A 12,673-nucleotide genomic window follows, 5' to 3' on the forward strand; every position below is an offset into this window, starting at 1 on the left:
AAAAATCAATTAGAACAATTTCATTAGAATTTTTTAAAAGCATTATATTCACTCTAAATTCTAACATTTTTCCTAATTTAATTATGCTCTGTGAATATCTATTTAATAGATCAGTCTAATGTATTTTATCTAAAATAACTATTTTACATTTCTAAATGACCACTTATATGTAATATTTGGAAGGATATAAACAGTTAGCTAACAAGGGATTAAGGTTTTTATTAGTCATTTTCTATACTAATTATTTTTTTCAAAACTAATGATTGTTGCTGCAATGTATAAAGGTAAGCCATGCCTTCCCTTCCTAAGGTTTTCATCAGGAGGTGAAAATGTATTTAATGTATTAGGCAGAAGGGCTTTTCTTGGTGGTGGTGGTTTGTTTCAAAAGCAGCAGAAATATAAGTGGGAAATTTTAAAACATAAATCTTCATACACAAGTCTTGAACATTAACTGACAATTTCCTATAATCCTCTGTGTTTGTTTTATTCTGCTAGACTAAAGTTCTGTGAAGTCAGAAGTTATTTCTATTTTATCACCATATGTTTAATATCTGGCACTGCATCTAGCTTTTAGTCTGTATATATTGAATACGTCTATTATTGAACAAAAGAATAAATGAATGCTAAAATTCTAGATTATGAAGAGCTACAAAGCAGGCTTCCATTTTAAGAAATTTTCCTTTTGTGTCATCTACCTTGATGCCTTACATAATTAAACATCAAATAAAATTCTGTGATAATGATGATAGAAAATGATGATAATAATGATTATTGTTCTCACTGACTGCATATCAGAGTCACCCGGGAGCTTTAAAAAAATACTATTGCCTGGGCCCCACCATGATTCTGTAACTCGTTTAGGGTATAGCCTGGGCATTGGGATTTTTTAAAATCTCTCCAAGTAGTTGTAATGTGCAGTTAAGACTGATAACCACTCTTATATACGATGATATGAAGAAAACTATGATAAAGAAGTGATATTTCAGACATTTACCTTATACTTTCCATTTGTGAAAATAAAACGTGTTTTTTTTTAATGAAAAGCCAATTTTAGGTAATATAACAAATCCATTCCATTTCTATTTGACTCATCAGTGGGTACACACACACACATACAAACACACACAGAAATACAACCTTAAACACTTTTCTTTGTATTGTCTTTATAGTCAAAAGAGAAAAAATATATAGAAGACTTATCAAAGAGCTAAATTCTCTCTGCTCTTTGAATAATAACAACAAAATTAAGTATAAAGTTAATAAGCTTGGAGAGGAGGAAATACAAAGTGGAAAGATTCTAAATCACTGATTCTAAACCTGCTGATCATCTATTTCCCACAGTACCAAGAATCACAACATACACACACTTAAATTGCTTACTCATGTGTTTTCCTACTCAATTGTCTGTTTTCTCACCTTATCCTTTCTTAACATAGTTTTAAACTACAAAAATTTTAATTCCTATTTGTTTATCTGAAGACCTTGGAACCAAATTATCACATATCAAGAAGTATTTAAGAAGCCTGAACCTATAACTCCAAAGCTCAGCCCCATGATATTCCAATCTAACTTTGGGCTCTGGGTCCAGTAAATGGATTCCTGTCTCTCTCTTTCTTTAAAAAGTTTCTTTTTTAATAAGTTGAGAATGCTGTGATTAGAGGAGGCCAGAAAAGCCTTTCTGACAGAGTATATTTTGGCTAAGGTTCTACTATTAGATTTCCATATGTCTGAAATAAGTTATGCTTTTATTTACTTATTTTTTATAAATTTTATAAAAAATAAAATGTATTTTTTATATGAGTTACAGAATCATGGTAGGACCCAGGCAATAGTATTTTTTTAAAGTTCTCTGGTGACTTTGATATGCAGTCAGTGAGTACAATAATCATTATTATCATCATTTTCTATCATCATATATTCTATCAGCTTTACTTTTTAAAATTTTTTAAATTTATCTTTATTGTTGAATGTATTATGGATGTCCTCTTTTTTCCCACACTGACCCTTTCTATCACACACCAGCCTCTCCCCCCACCCCAGGCCTTCACCACAGTATTGCCTGAGTCTATGGGTCATGCATACATGCATATAAGTTCTTTGATTAATCTCTTTCCACCCACCACTTCCTTCACTCTGAGAATGGTCAGTATGTTCCATGCTGTGTCGCTGGATCTATTTTAGTCATCAGTTTATTTTGTTGTTTAGATTTCACATATGAGTGAGATCGTATTACACTTGTCTTTCTCAGATTGGCTTATTTCATTTCGCATAATACTCTCCAGGTCCATCCATGCTGTCCCAAAGGGTAAGAGATCCTTCGTTTTTACAGCTGCATAGTATTACACTATGTAAATGTACCATAGCTTTTTTATCCACTCATCTACTGATGGGCACTTGGGCTGTATCCAGATCTTAGCTATTGGAAATTGTGCTGCTATCAACATAGGGGTGCATAAATTCTTGCTGATTGGTATCTTGGGTTTCTAGAAGTGGGATTGCTGGGTCAAATGACAGCTCCATATTTAATTTTTTGAGGAAACCATATTGTTTTCCTTAGTGGCCACGCCATTCTGCATTTCCACCAGCAGTGTACTAGGGTTCTCTTTTTTCCACATCATTGCAGCACTTGTTGTTTGTTGATTTGTTGATCGTAGCCATTCTCAATGGTGTGAGGTGGTATCAGATTGTCATTTTAATTTGCACCTCTCTCAAGATTAGTGACTTTGAGCATTTTTTCATATGTTCCTTGGCCATATGTATGAACACTTTGGTTGTTTGTCTTTCTTTTGTTAAGTTGTATGAATTCCTTATATATTTTGGATATTAATCCCTTATCAGATGTAATATTGTCAAATATGTTCTCCCATACAGTGGGCTCTTTCTATTTTGTTGGCAGTTTCTTTTGCTGTGCAGAAGCTTTTTATTTTGATGTAGTCCCATTTATTTATTTTCTCCTTTGTTTCCCTTGCCGCAGGATATATATTAGCAAACGTAACGCTGCAAGATATGTTTGAGATTTTGTTGCCAATGTTTTCTTCCAGGATTTTTATGGTTTCACAACTTGCATTTAAGTTTTTTATCCATTTTGAGTTTATTCTTGTGTATGGTGCAAGTTGGTGGTCTACTTTCATTTTTTGCATATACATGTCCAATTTTCCCAGCACCATTTATTGAAGAGACAGTCTTTACTTCATTTCATGCTCTTGCCTCCTTTGTCAAATATTAATTGAGCATAATGCCTTGGGTCAATTTCTGGGGTCACAGTTCTGTTCCATTGATCTATATGCCTGTTCTTATGCTAGTATCAGGCTGTTTTGATTATAGTGGCTTTGTAGTATAACTTGATATCTGGTAATGTGATCCCTCTAATTTTGTTCTCTTTTCTCAAGATTGATGCAGATATTCAGGGTCTTTTTTTGTATTCTTTTTAAAAAATTTATCTTTATTGTTGAAAGAATTGCAGGTGCCTCATTTTTCCCCCCATTGACCACCTCCACCTCACTTCCACCCCCTCCCCAGGCCTTCACCCCATTATTGACTGTGTCAATGGGTTATGCATATATGCATTTAACTTCTTTGGTTAATCTCTTCTCACCCCACCCCTTCCCTCTTCCCTCTAAGATAGACAGTCTGTTGCTTGCTTTACTCTTTCTGGGTCTATTTTGTTTGTCAGTTTCTTTTGTTCATTAGCGTCTTCTTTAAAAAGACCCTTCAGCATTTCATGTAATACTGGTTTGGTGGTGATGAAGTCCTTTAGCTTTTTCATATCTGTGAAGCTCTTTATCTGACCTGAATTCTAAATAATAGCTTTGCTGGGTGGAGCAATATTGGTTGTAGGTTCTTGCTTTTCATCACTTTGAATATTTCTTGCCACCCTCTTCTGGCCTCAAATGTTTCTGTTCAGAAATCAGCTGACAGTTGTATGGGTGCACCCTTGTAGGTAACCAACTGCTTTTCTCTCCTTGCCTTTAAGATTCTCTCTTTGTCTTTAACCTTTGAAATTTTAATTATGATGTGTCTTGGTGTGGGCCTTTTTGGGTTCCTTTAGTTTGGGACTCTCTGTGCTTCCTGGACTCGTAAGTCTATTTCTTTCCCCAGGTAGGGGAAGTTTTCCATTATTATTTTCTCAAATAGGTTTTCAATTTCTTGCTCTGTCTCTTCTCCTTCTGGCACCCCTGTAATGGGAATGTTGATATGCTTGATGTCCTAGTGACTCCTTACATGATTTTTATATTTCTGGATTCTTTTTCCTTTTTACTCTTCTGATTGGGTGTATTTTACTTCCTTATATTCCAAATTGCTGATTTGATTCTCAGGGTCCTCTACTCTACTGACGATTCTCTGTAAATAATTCTTCATTTCAGTTAGTGTAGCCTTCCGTTCTGACTGGCTCTTTATTAATGTCATTGACAAACTCACTAGTTTCCTTAAAAGTTTTACTAACATCCTTGACATTCTCATTAAGTTCCTTGAGCATCCTTATAATCATCATTTATCTAGCAGCTTGCTTGGCTCCATTTCATTTAGTTCTTTTTCTGAAGATTTCTCTTATTCATTTGTGACATGCCTCTTTGCCTCCACATTTTGGCTGCTTTCTGGTGTTTGTTTCTATGTATTAGGTAGAGCTGCTATGTCTCCTGCAGTTGGTAGAGTGGCTTTGTGTAAGTAGGTGTCCTATAGGGCCCAGTGGCTCAGCTTCCCCAGTAACCTGAGCTGGGCCTTCTAGGTGCTCCCCTGTGTGGGCTGTGTGCACTGTCCTATTGTAGTTGAGCTTTGGTTGCTATTGGCATCACTTAGAGGACTTGACCCCCAGGCCAATTGGCTGTGAAGACCAGCTGCAACTACAGCCAAATAGCTGCTGTGTTGGAGACACGCCTATAGAGCAAGATTTACTTCAGCGGGGCTTTGGTGTTCATCGAGTCCACCCCTTGAGTGTGTCACTCATTGTGGTAGGATTGTAATCCAGGGTGGTTGAAGGTCACCACCAGGTGCACTGTCTCTGGGGTCTCCTGGTAGGTGCAAAGTCAGCCTCTGCTTGTGCCCTACCCAAGCATGAGTTACACAGCAATCCATAGAAAGCTTCCACTTGTGCTGGGCTTGGAGTTATCCAAGAGAGGCCAAGCTATGAACCAATACAGGCTGCCGGTAGTGCCAGGCCTGGGCCCACTTATTGAGCTGTATGGGGTACACTGAAGCCAGCTGCTGCTTGTTTGATAGATTTTAGGGAAGTCCTAAGCATGAAGCTAGAGACACCACTTGCATAGGAAAGCTACTGGAAATGGCTTGGATGAGCTTGCAGGTAGTGAGCGGCAGGATATCAGGAATTCACCAGGGTGAGGAGAAAGGTGTGAGCCTGGTTGATGGAGATTCAGAAAAGGAGTCTGCCAGCTCTGTGGGAGGAGGGCTCATCAAAGAAGCAATGGCCTCTGTCAGCTCTTCTGTCTGGGAAAAAGCTGCCCCTCCAGCTCTCACCCTGATCCCGGGTAAGTTAGTTACTTACCCAATGTCCCAGGTTCCTTTCAAGCTGCTGCCAGGCACTGCAACTCAGAGGGAATGTGTCTGAGTAAGTCCATGCTTGAGCCCTTTAAGAGCGGATGCCTGGGACTCCAGCGGCCTCAGCTTCACTCAGTCACAATCCCCTTGGTTTTTACAAGTTGTGTGGACTTCTCTCCCCTGCACTGGAATCCTGGGCTGGGGCGGTGGGGGCTGATGTGGGGCTGGGACCCCTTGCTCCTCCAGGAAACATCCCCCACTGAGATATCCCTTCCAGCTTTAAACCACTACATCTGGGTGTGGGACTGCAGCTGCATCTCTGCATTTGCACCCAGATTCCACCCCATGTCTCCACCTCTCCTACCAGTCTCAATGTGCTTCTTCAATTCCCTAGTTGTACGACTTCTTTTCAGTTAGATTTCAGGAGGTTCTGAATGATGGTTGCTCTCTGTTTTAGTTATAATTTTGATGTGGTTGTGGGAGACAGCAGGTACCTCAGTTACCTACACTACTATCTTGTCTCTATTTGGGGTCTTTTTGGTTCCATATAAATTTTTGGAGAATTTGTTCTAGATCTGTGAAATATGCCATTGGTAATTTAATAGGCATTTCACTGAATCTATAGATTGCTTTCAGTAGTAAAAAAAATTTAATGATGTTAATTCTTCCAATCGATGGTATACTCTTCCACTTGTTTATATCTTCCTCTATGTCTTTTTGCAACAGCCTGTAGTTTTCTGAGTTTACCCTCTTGATTAGGTTTATTCCTAAGTATCTTAATTTTTTTGTTGCAATGGTAAGTAGGATTGATTTTTTAGTTTGTCTTTCTAAGAATTCATTATTGGTGTATAAAAATGCCATTGATTACTGGGTGTTAATTTTGTACCCTTCCACATTGCCAAATTCATTTATTAAATCTAGTAGTCTTTTGGTGGAGTCTTTAGGATTTTCTCTACAATATCATGTCATCTGCATATAATGACATTTTTACTTCCTACTTTCCAGTTTGGATGCCTTTTAATTTTCTTCTTGTCTGATCCCTACGGCTAGGACTTCCAGTACTATGTTGAGTAAGAGTGGTGAAAGCAGACATTCCTGTCTTGTTCCTATTCTTAGGGGAAATGATTTTAGTTTTTGCCCATTGAGTATAATGTTGGCTATAGGTTTGTCATACATGATCTTCATTCTGTCAACATATGACCCCTTTATTCCCACTTTGCTGAGAGTTTTTATCAAAAATGGGTGTTGGATTTTGTCAAATGCTTTTTCTGTTTCTGTTGACATGATCATGTGATTTTTTGTCTTTCGATTTTTTATGTGATGTATCACATTTATTGATTTGTGATTGTTGGACAGATCTTGCATCCCTGAATAAATCCCACTTGGTCATGGCATATGATCTTTTTAATATATTGCTGGGTCCAATTTGCTAATATTTTGTTGTGGATTTTAGCCTCTGTGTTCATCAGGGTTATTGGCCTGTATTTCTCTTTCTTTGTAGTGTTTTTTACCTGGTTTTAGAATTAGAATACTTGCCTCATAAACACTTTGAAGTGTTCCTTCCTCTTGGATGTTTTGAAATAGTTTGAGGAGGATAGGTGTTAGTTCTTTGAATGTTTGGTAAAACTTTCCTGTGAAGCCATTCAAACCAAGGCTTTTGGTTGCTTAGAGGTGTGTTTTTTTTTATTATCGCTTCAATTTCATCAGTTGGTATTGGCCTATTCTAGTTTTCTGATTCTTCCTGATTCAGTTTTTTAAGATTGTATTTTTCTAAGAATCTATCCATTTTGTCCACATTGTCCAATTTATTGTGATACAGTTGTTCATGGTATTTTTTAATAATTCTTTGTATTTCAGTGATGTCAGTTGTTACTTTGCCTCTTTTATTTCTGCTTTTATTTATATGAGTCCTCTCTCTTTGTTTCTTAATTAGTCTGGCTAAAGGTTCATAAATCTTGTTTATCTTCTCAAAGAACCAGCTCTTGATTTCATTGATCTTTTGCATTATTATTATTTTTTTTTAGTCTCCATGTCATTTATTTCAGTTCTGATCTTTCTCTTTTTATTCCTCTTACTTACTCTTGGTTTTTCTTCTTCTCTTCCTAGTATTTTTTAGGTGTAGGTTTACATGTGTTTTAAAGATTTTTCTTATTTTTTGAGGTAGGCCTCTAGTGCTTTGAACTTTCCTCACAGGCTGCTTTCTTCATGTCCCATAGATTTGGGGTTGTTGTGTGCTCATTTTAATTTGTTTCCAGGAAGTTTTTTTTTCTCTCTTAATCTCATCAGTAACCCATTCATTTATTAATAGCATGATATTTAGCCCCTGTGTGTTTGAATGTTTTTGCTGTAGTTGATTTCTAATTTCATGCCATTGAGATCAGAGATGCTTGATATGATTTCAATCTTCTTGAACTTGTAGAGACTCATTTTGTGATCTAACATATGGTCTCTCTTTGAGAATGACCCATGTACACTTGAGAAGAATGTATAATCTGCAGTTTGGGGTCAAATGTTCTGTAAATGCCAATTAAATCCATCTGATCTAGTGTGTCATTTACAGTTACTGTTTCCATGTTGATTTTTTGTCTGGGAGATCTATCCAGTGAAGTCAGTGGAGTGTTAAATCCCCCTATTATGACTGTATTGCTGTCAATCTCTCCCTTAAAGTTCTCCAGAAGTTTATGTTTATATATATATTGGGTGCATATATGTTTATCAGGGTTATATCCTCTTGTTGGATGGATCCCTCTAGTATTATGTAGTAACATTTCTTGACTCTTGTATGGCCTTCATTTTGAAGTCAATTTTGTCAGATATAAGTATTGTTACTACAGCTTCTTTTTAATTTCCATTTGCATGGAAAATTTTTTTCCATCCCTTCACTCTTATCCTGTGTGAGTCTTTTGTTCTAATATGCATCTCTTGTAGATAGCATATATTTGGATCATGTTTTCTTACTGATTCAACTACCCTATGTATTTTGGTTGGAGTGTTTATTAACATTTAATGTTATTATTGATAGGTATTTATTTATTGCTATTTTAATTATTTACACCTTTGTTTCTCTCTCTCTTTTTCCTTTTCTTATTATAGCAGTCCCTTTAACATTTTTTGCAATGCCGGTTTTGTAGAGATTAACTCCGTTAGTCTTTTTTTTTGTCAGAGAAGCTCTATTTCATCATCTATTTTGAATGCCAGCCTTGCTACATAGACTATTCTTGGTTTCAGTTCCTTGCTTTTCATAACCTTGAATCCTTCATGCCATTCCCTTCTGGCCTATAGTGTTTCTGATGAGAAATCAGCTGACAGTTTTAGAGGACCTCCTTTGTAGGTAACAAATTGTGTTTCTCTTGTTGTCTTTAATATTATCTCTTTGTCTTGAATTTCGGGCATTTTAATTTTAATGTGTCTGGGCTTGGGCCTCTTTGGGTTCTTCTTGCTTGGTATTCTCTTTGTCTCTTGAACTTGTGTGATTTTTTTCTTTCACCAGGTTAGGGAAGTATTCTGCCATTATTTCTTCAAATAAGTTCTCTATCCCTTTCTCACTTTCTTCACCTTCTGTAATCCTATAATGCAAATATTGTTACACTTCATGTTGTCCCTCAGCTTCCTTAAACTCTCCTTTATAAAATTGTCTTTTTTTTTGTTCTTTGATTCAGTGATTTTTTCCTACCTTGTCTTCTATTTGACATATTGGATTATCAGCTTCCACTAATCTGCTGTTTATCCCTTTCAATGTATTCTTTATTTCTGCTATGTGATTCTTAATTTCCTTCATAGTTTCCATATCTTTTCTGAAGTTGTCAAGCATCTTTACAATCATTATTATGAACACTATATCTGATATATTGCTTATCTCCCTTTAATTTAGCTCTTCTAGAGAGTCCTTTTGTTATTTCCTTTGGGACTTCTTTATTTGTCTTTCCATTTTGGCTGCCTTTTCAGATTTTTTTCTATCTATTAAATAGATCTGTTAGGACTCCCAGTCTTTTAGATAGTTTCTGATGCAAGCCAATGCCAGATGCTCTTTGTGACTGGCCTTGAGTACCATGTTTGGAGCTATCAGTAATCCACAATTTGTGGCTCCCTCCGCTGTTTCTGAGTGTGTTTCAAAAGGTTGAAAATGTGCACCAAGGTCTGCTTTTTCTAGCCCCGGGTCCAGAGCAGATCAGGAAAAATCTCAAAGCATCCAGAGTTCTGCCTTTGCCTCCAGGATGATTGTTATTTTATTTCTTAATGAGCTTCATCCTGTATGTCACAGCAAGTCATAAACTCCACAGGATGGGGTGAGAGGTTTTTCAATAAAGTGGGACAATTTTTCCCCCACCCCAGGGAAAAGCTGCTTGGATGGCAAAGGTCTGCCAAAGATAGATGTCTGCTACAGTCTGGGGGTATGATTTTGTGCAGGAATCTAAGCTCCATTGCCAGAGCTCCCAACCCCGTATTCTCCTCTCACAGCACTAGTCCATTCTGCCCTCCCTCTGTTGGAGCCCAATGTGAGTGGCTGCACACAAAAATTTTGTTCACTGGCCCTTTAAGGGAGTGCCTGCATTTCTAGCCATCTCTCCCGGCAGACAGGTCTCCCCACTGTTTTTCACAACTAGGTGTTATATGGGCATCTTTCTCAGTTCAGGAAGAATATAACTTGGTAACCCAGCTTGGGGTTTAGACCCCAGAATTCTCAGTGGGAACCTCCCACAGCTGAGATATCCCTCCAGAATTTCAGCTGCTGCCTGGGAGACCCCAGCTAGCCTTCTTGCTCCTCCTTACTTCCCACCAGTCTCTATGTGGTCTTTATTTTTTGTCATTGGTTATGAGGCTGCTCCCCAGCTAGTATTCAGTTGCAGTTGATTATTCAGGGTGGTTTTTTAGTATTTTAGCAATTCCAGTTTGGTTCTAGGAGAGTGTCAGTGTAGCTTTCACTTAATCTGCCACCATCTTGGAATCTCAATTGATTCCTCTCATGTTCTTGCACATGTAAATCCTTACCTTGAAACACTAAAAAACTAAACAATTCTTTTATTTTCATTGTGATATTACTGACATATAACATTGTATAAGTTTAAGTATACAATTTATTAATTTGATACATTTATATGTTATAATATGATTACTATTATATTGGTAATAGTAATGTGTCGAATCTAAAAAACCTTTGAAATACTTTTTACGTGACTTATGCACTAGTCCTGTGGGTAGGATTCTTGCTTGGTTTCTCTTACATCTTAGGAACCAGAATATTGCTCTTTCTACTCTCCAGAAACTCTTTAATTTTTTTTTAGAAAAAAGTATAGCTTTGTGGCCAAGATCACCAAGCTGTAGAGCTGATAGCCACCTACAAAGTGTAATTTATGGATCTACAGGAAGTCTCATGAAACACATCCTAGAATATCTGCTGAAGTGTCTCTGCTAGAGATGGGTTTATTTCTGTTCAATTTGAATAATTTGCTGAATATGTTAGAGCTACTGTTATGGGAACTGTATTTTACAAACTAAGAATTAGGATACACCTGAGACTAACTAGCCAGTAGGAGAGAACATGTGATGCCAAGCTCACTAGATCCAAAGTTAACTAGAATAGTTTTTCCTAAAGTACTCTTTTGTTGATAGAGTACATCATTGCTCCTACTGTGGGAATTTTTACTGCATCTCAAAACAGGAAACATCTCAGTTCTAATGCCAGAATGGTTTAGAAACAAAAATGAAAATAAAAAATTATGGAAACTGTTTAGGAAAAGAGCAGCTGTTAAAACACAGCATTTAATCTGTAATCATTCCATTTACTGACTGTATAAAAATCAGAAAATTATTTTTTTTCTCTACAGAATTTTCTTGTCTGTAAGTTGAGGAAAATAATTTCTTTTTCACTGTGTTGTTGTGAGAATTAGATTACATAACACACCCAGGATGATGTCTAGAGAAACAGGTACAAAAATGGAGTTCTTATAATAATAATTGTTATTGTTGGTAAGAATAGAAATTATCATCCATGCTTTGTCAAACATGAATAAAATTTATTTTACTCCTTCATTTTACAAAGAACCTTTCTTGTGATGTCTGACGTTGTTCATCATAGTTAAGTGTTGGTGGAAATGCAGATTACCTTGCAGCTAATCCATTTACTAAATGATGCGTCAGCTAGAAAGATAACAGGAAACATTACTTTGTGAAAGAGAAAGTAGAACTAACATGAAGATATTTTCACCTATTTTAAACTAATTTATTAACACTTGTATTCCACAGCAAGATTGTTTCAGTTCCAACAGCTCTTCATATGCAACCATCAGCCAGGTTAGTGCATTGTTATTGTGACATGATTTTTTTTTTTTTTTATAAGAGCAATCAGCTATTGCTACAAAGTAAAAGTTGAAAAGATTGGATTGACAAACAAAAGAACTTTAGACAGAGAATGCAACTGAGAAAAAGCAATAGTCAAAACACTGCCAAAGTGATTCCTGATATTGGAATGTTATCTGGATTGAGTCAGCATGTTGAAGTGGTGTCATGGTTTAAACTCAACATCAAATTTAGAAGACTTAAGGGAAACCTCACAACTATGGTCATAATCGAGTAATGACCATAAAATGTTGAATGATTATCATTCAGAAAAGGAAATATAGCAAAGATGAATAATTGTTTTATTTATAATCTTTTGTTAAGGGTAAATAAGTTCTATACATATATATTATTATCAAATAACTGTTTTGCTTTATTTTTAATGTGCTAAGGTATCTTGTACTTTATTTTTTATATATAACACAAAATATATAATATATATATATATATATATTTGGCAATTCCGAAATCTTACTGAAGGTAATGTTATATGGTATAAGTAAGTGATTTATTTGGAGCTATAGGAGAGTTGCTAATATATACTGTATCCATAACATCTAAAGAAATTAGCAAACCCAGTAGCAAATAAGTTCTACTAAAAGAAGAAGCTTAAGACAGTTTATCAAGTAACTAAGTTCCTTTGATTACAGAAAGGACTGCTTACTGGGCTCATGCTTAGGAAAGAAAACAGAAGGCATTAGAAGATATTTCTTTTATTTAATTCTATGAGGTTAGTGTGATTAATGGAACACCATAACGTTGAATAAAAATTAGGTTGGAAAATCAGAAAAGCTGCCTCTAAGATTGTTTTCTATAAGCTGCTCTGAAGAGTTGGAATGATTGA

Source organism: Miniopterus natalensis, chromosome 10 (genome assembly GCF_054644295.1).
Source record: "Miniopterus natalensis isolate mMinNat1 chromosome 10, mMinNat1.hap1, whole genome shotgun sequence".
Classification (NCBI taxonomy): domain Eukaryota; kingdom Metazoa; phylum Chordata; class Mammalia; order Chiroptera; family Miniopteridae; genus Miniopterus; species Miniopterus natalensis.